Genomic DNA, 6,000 nt, shown 5'->3' on the forward strand with positions numbered 1-6,000 from the left:
GGGAGGAAGGCGGCTCTCTTTGACACAGATGCAGATAGTAAAATTTTTAGTTTGCCTTCTCCATAGTATGTTAGTTGCGGAGTAATGGCTACTAGGATGCAAGGCCTCATTTTTATAGAATAGAGCATTTCTGGGTTATAGTTAATTTTCCAACAATCAAAAGTAGGATTCTTGGTTATGATTAAATTGTAAGAGGGAAACAAAGTCACAATAAACTGAGTATTACTATTTTTGAAGATAATTATGGCCTGATTTTTAACCTACATACAGGAAGGACGGTTACTAATGCATAAGGGTTGATAATCAAATGGTAATATGAGATTATCGATTCTTTGTCTTTCTTTATAGAGTTTAATTGGCAATTGATTATCAATTGGTTTAGGGAATATATGGGTTTTATTCAGATATATATGAAAGAATGTATTTTTCCAGGTTAACACTCTAAGTAATGGGGGTTTAGGTATAAAGGCCTAATAAGTGTAATTACTGGCAGCTTCCTTATTACTTACGATCACCATCATCAGAAGTTGTAGAAGACTCCATCTCTTCATTCTGGGGTTTAATCCTTTTCAGAGATAACTAAATTTGTTCTCCATTTTCTGAAATGATAGAGCATAGCCTCACCCCCTTACTTTAATCCTGCCTTTTTTCCATTCATTGCTTAAAGTATCTTTCTAGAATATTGGTTGATCTTCATTTCCTGTGTCTACTGTAGATGTTTGACATTTTCCAGAGTGACATTCCACAGGTGTTAATGAATTATAAACATTAAGAAAATGTAAAGTAAATAAAGCTTTTGCTAATTAATCTTTTGGTGTCATAATAACATTATTTCCCCCTTTTTGTTTTAAAAGCATAGTTTTTAGGGTATGATGGTTGCATTCAACTATGGCTTGACCTGTAGGATTATAAGGAATATTAGCAACATATTGAATACCATATTTTAAAAGGAAAGATTCAAAGGATTTACTAATGTAAGGTGTATTATTAATTTTTAGAGGGCATCCCATTACAGCAAAAGCAGACTATAGATGTGAATGAACATGATGCAACTGTTCCTTACTTTGAGCAGCAGTGTACATAAAATGAGAATAAGTGTCAATATAAACATGAACATATTGTAGTTTACTAAAGGATGGTATGTGAGTAACACCCATCTGCCATAATTGATTAGTAGTCAGGCCTCTGGGATTAGTTCCAGCCTAAAAAGGCACCACTGTTAGTGGTCCACAAGTAGGACAAGCATGAATAATTTTTGTGCCTGTAGTTTTGTTAACTTTTGATATTTATTTCACACACCTTTAGCATTAATGTGAGTTAGAGCATGAGCACCTTGTAAACACCCTACTAATAAATCAGCTCGAGCATTATTTGCTGTCATAGGACTAGGCAAAGAGGTATGAGAGCGTATGTGAGTAATGTAAATAGGATGCTGTTTTAACCTGATGAGATGTTGCAAGTCAGTGAAAAGTTGAGATAACTTATTAGTAGCAAAGATATGAGCTGTTTCAATATACTAAACAGTAAGGCATACATATTCAGAATTAGAGACAACATTCAAAGGTTCCTTAAATATTGTTAACACCTTAATGATGGCAGCAAGTTCAGTATGCTGAGCAGACATGAATGGAGTCTGCCAAGCCTGTTCTTTTCAAGAAGTAATGTATGCTGCTTTTTTATTACTATTACAATCAGTAAATACTGTACAAGATGCTTAGGCCATGCACATAGTCCTGAAAAGCACTGCAAAAGTTCATTGTTAGGTTTTTTTATAGATAGAGGAATGCAGCTGGCTTGATTTGTGTAAGAAGACACTAAAGAAAGTCTTAGCAAGTTTTAAAACAAAGTGATAGCTGTGCTGGACTTTAACTTTTTGCAACAAACTAGCAGTGTTTGGGATTGCTGCATACTAGTGTTGTTACTTTAATCTATGATAAGAGGTTGTTTCTGTGACACATACTCTTTTATTATAATTAAAACCATGAATAACCACACTGTACTTCTCTTTAATATTATGCTGAAATATTGGTAACTTTATACACTTTTAAGCATTTATAGAAACCTTTTGTTCATATGACTTTAATTAATAGAGGGTTTAAGGGAAGAAAAAACTTGTTAATTTTATAACACTGTAAAACACCTTTTATTTACTTATAACATATTAAAAGAACTTAATTATTACTTTAATTTTTCTTTCAAGGTAAAAGAACAAATCTCTTATAATTAGTTTGGAATAAAAGGCTACTGTTCAGGATTAGGTTTTGAGAAAGCAGTTTTGAACATTATGTTCCTTTAAAAGAGATAAAACTTTCCTTTCTTGGAACACCGAGGAAATGATAAGCAGAAGAAGCACAAGAAGCTATTTTGATAAGACAGACTTTCTTTGTATACTGATTATTGAGGATAAGAACTTTTACCAAAACAGATTAATGATGAGAGGCCTTGAGAAAGAATAAAAATTTTCAACTTTGCATCAGCATACTACTTGATACTAAAGCCTTTAAAATTTTATAGATAGACCCATCAAATCTTATTCAACTTTAACTATAAAATTTCCTTTTTCACGAACCTTCTGCACTTTTAGTGGTCACTCAGGTTTTGTTCCATATTTTACCCTTTCTTAATAACCAATCATTTTATCTTAGGACAAAATTATCCCATTTCCTTAATAATAAAAATACATTCCATATAGCCTACATACAAAGTTATCAAGCAAACTTTTTATAACATAATACCATGAACACTAAATGAGCTTGTTAAAATAATGAACTTTTCTTTACTTTAAATACTTAGTAGCATGCAATATCAGAAACAGTTTCCTAAAAGCAAGTTGTCAAGGGAGGCTGGCTGCAGCCAAGCTTCCCTGTTATAAAATTACTTTTTATTATTATTATTATTATTATTATTAATTCAGGTTTGTTTAATAATGACCTTTTGGAAATAGCCACTTAAACACTTTAATTTAAATAATGCTTTATAAGAACTTTTGTAATTATTTATAACCATATAGACTATAATTATATCATTTTTAGACAAATTTTATCTTTACAGAACACATTCCCTTACTTAAAGTTATCACAATACCTTCTACAACTTGCCACATGCAAATTAAGTTTCAAGAGTTTATGAAAAATTAGCCATCCTACTTTAGGACAAAACACGCCCCCTTGCAAAACCCATTAAATTTCTGCTAGCATGGCCACAAACACCCAACTCTTTAACATTCATTCAAGTTTCGCATCCCCCACACCACCCTGCAAAGAAAAACAAGCCATTCATTTCAATCTAGGCAAGAACCATCCCCTATGAAAAGGCATAGTAATTTTGTTAATCAAGATTTACAATTTTTATCATTGTAGATATCTTATTAACATTTAAACTTATGTATTAATATAATTAACTTAACTATTAATATAAGTGCTTATTTAATTTTTGGCCATTTGAATAGAGCTCTTTTAAAAATTTCTACTAATTTATATTTACCATCCGGAGGTATCACAATATACACTGACATTGAATGAACAGACAGACAAACACAAAAGAGTTACAACACATTAACAGAAACATACAATTTATTTACAATCGACTCATAATTCTTACTTTCTTGGTATAGCTGCTTTTAAATCCTCTGTTATATATCACATCTTAGATTGTACCTTTTAAGATTTCTTCTGGAATTCATGTCACCTGTAATATGCAAGCTTGTGCTTGGAAACATTATTAGTTATCAGCAATCAGTTAAAATAACTTGAGCAGCATAAATATAGTTAAGTTTTTATTTTGCAGTTTAGACAGACCATTAACACACATTTTTGGATTATTACTGTAAGACTATACTGAGACTTGAAGTTCTGGAGAAAACTATTGATTTAAAACTGAAAATTCCTTTTAGACCTTGATAAAAACTTGGTACTAATTTTATTATCTTGGTTAAGTAAGCCCAATCAGAATTAGCATTGAAACAAAACAAAATACAAATGTTGCCACATTTTTCTCTCTTTCCAGTGGCTTAACTATATTAGCCCTCACTAGCCCAGAGCTACATTGTCATATAGACAGCAGGGATTTTGAAGAGTTGTGAAAGGGAATGGCATTTGCTGGAGCAAAGTTGATTGCCTCATAAGCTTGTTTGGGTTTTGGGGCCTGTAGCTGGCCTCACGTTCCGTTTCCCTGATGGGGAGGGAGAGGTTGACACTGCATGTTGGTTTGGGACCAACAGCCACTAGCCCAGTGCTGGCTGTGGCAGCAATGAGGACAGACTTTAGGGGCACTACTAGGCTTTTTGTTAATACCGGGGGTGGGACAATCTTGGGTGAAATGGCCGGGATCACCACACTTAGAACAAGTTCTTATTTGCTGTGGCTGTAAAACCTCTTTTAAAGCGGTGGCCATAGCAAGGCCTTGTTGGTAGGTGGGGCCAATTTCAGAACAAAGCCTGATGTAACCAGACAAGTCCTCCTTCTTTCTATAAGGTCTAACTGCGGCCTGACAAGCCGCATTCACATTTTCAAAGGCAATTTGCTCTACATAGTCTGTTTCTGTATTGGTATCACCAAACAGTCTTTCTGCAGCCATGCACAATCTGCCTACAAAATCTGAAAAGGGTTTCTCTGGCCCCTGCTTAATATTAGTGAGGGAGGAGGCAGGGCATTCTTTTGTGAGCAACCTTTTGCAGGCCCTAAGGGCTGCAGTTTGAATTTGGGTGAATAGGCCAGGGTTATAATTCATATGCTGTACAGTGCCTTCATAATCTCCCGAGCCTGTTACAGAGCAGTGGGCCCATAGGTGGAGGCGGCAGTTTTAAGCTCTTTTAAAGATTTAAAGGGGAAAGTGGAATGCACACGAACTATCTTCACCTCACCATCTGCCTCATTATCTGCCTCATTGTTTTGCCCCTCAGTTTGCCTTTTGGTGACCCGGATATGCAAAAAAAGGGGGGGGTTTCACTGCAGGGGATGCATGCCTGGGTGGCCTTTCTAAGCAGGTGCAGGTGGGTGGGAAGTTGATAAAAGGATTGTGGTTAACTGCCTTTCTGCATTTATGGTGTTGTAATCCTTTTAGCTGCTGTAGCTCCTTTATGAGTTGTAAATGCTCCCTTCCTGTGAAAACCAGGGATAAACTTCTTTTAGGAATGCAAAGAATTTAGAGAGTTCTTTAACATTAACCTTTACTCCTCTCATCCTAAGTGGGGCCTGCAGGCCAGACAGGAAAAGGGAACGATTATTAGAGGATGCCTGCCCCATCCTCGCAGATCACCGAGCCTTCAGAAGATAGGCAGTCTTCTGAAGGTCTCTTCCACCCAAGCTGATAGCTCAGGTCTTCTGCCCAAGCCAATGGCTTAGGTCTTCCACCCAAGCTGATTGCTCAGGTCTTCTGCCCAAGCCGATGGCTTAGGTCTTCTGTCCAAGCTGATTGCTCAGGTCTTCCACCCAAGAATTCTCAGGTCTTCCGAGTTCGCGTAGATCACCTGGCCAGGTTTTCCGTTGTGTCGGCGTATCAAGAGTACTTCATTCCTGGCCCCACCCATGTTGGGCGCCTCTTGTTCAATCTGGCGGGGGTGGATTCCAGGGGACTGTGGGAAGAAGTGGGGGCAGGGAATGAGAAGAATGTAGGCAAAACAGAATTCTGATCAAGCCTCATTTATTGGGGGTAGAACATGGGAATATATACTGAGGGAAGGGAACGTGTCCATGGGTGATAGGCTGGTCTTGTGGGTGGCAGGTGTCCAAGGAGGGAATTGGCTGAAAGTTCATGCTGGGTCTGCAGAATTACATGCCTTGCGCATGCATGCTGCTGTGGTTACCAGAGTTGTGGCGGGAAGGGGAGAACAAAGAAACAAGGAGGAAGAAGAAGAAGGAAATGGCGGGGCAGGGCTGAGGTAGTTGTGAAATCCACCCATGTTGTTGGAGGCTGTAAATAGATTTCACAGCGGGTGGCTCCCCACAATTAACCACTCTTTGGGGGAAGGATAGTTGGGAGATGCCTACCAAAAGATCTCAG

The 6,000-nt window shown here is 37.2% G+C and overlaps 1 long non-coding RNA gene across 2 annotated transcripts in view; it reads right to left on the reverse strand.

Annotated features, from left to right (window-relative positions):
- The window catches only part of LOC131277557 (uncharacterized), a 113,724-nt gene extending 108,201 nt beyond the window's left edge, over positions 1-5,523 (reverse strand). For both annotated transcript variants that reach the window (XR_011648197.1, XR_009184711.2), the window contains exons 1-2: positions 5,257-5,523; positions 510-599 (exon numbers count right to left, since the gene is read on the reverse strand). This is a non-coding gene — a long non-coding RNA (uncharacterized lncRNA). The remainder of the gene's footprint in view (positions 1-509; positions 600-5,256) is intronic.
- Positions 5,524-6,000: the final 477 nt, after the last annotated feature.

Source organism: Dasypus novemcinctus, unplaced genomic scaffold, assembly GCF_030445035.2.
Source record: "Dasypus novemcinctus isolate mDasNov1 unplaced genomic scaffold, mDasNov1.1.hap2 scaffold_143, whole genome shotgun sequence".
Classification (NCBI taxonomy): domain Eukaryota; kingdom Metazoa; phylum Chordata; class Mammalia; order Cingulata; family Dasypodidae; genus Dasypus; species Dasypus novemcinctus.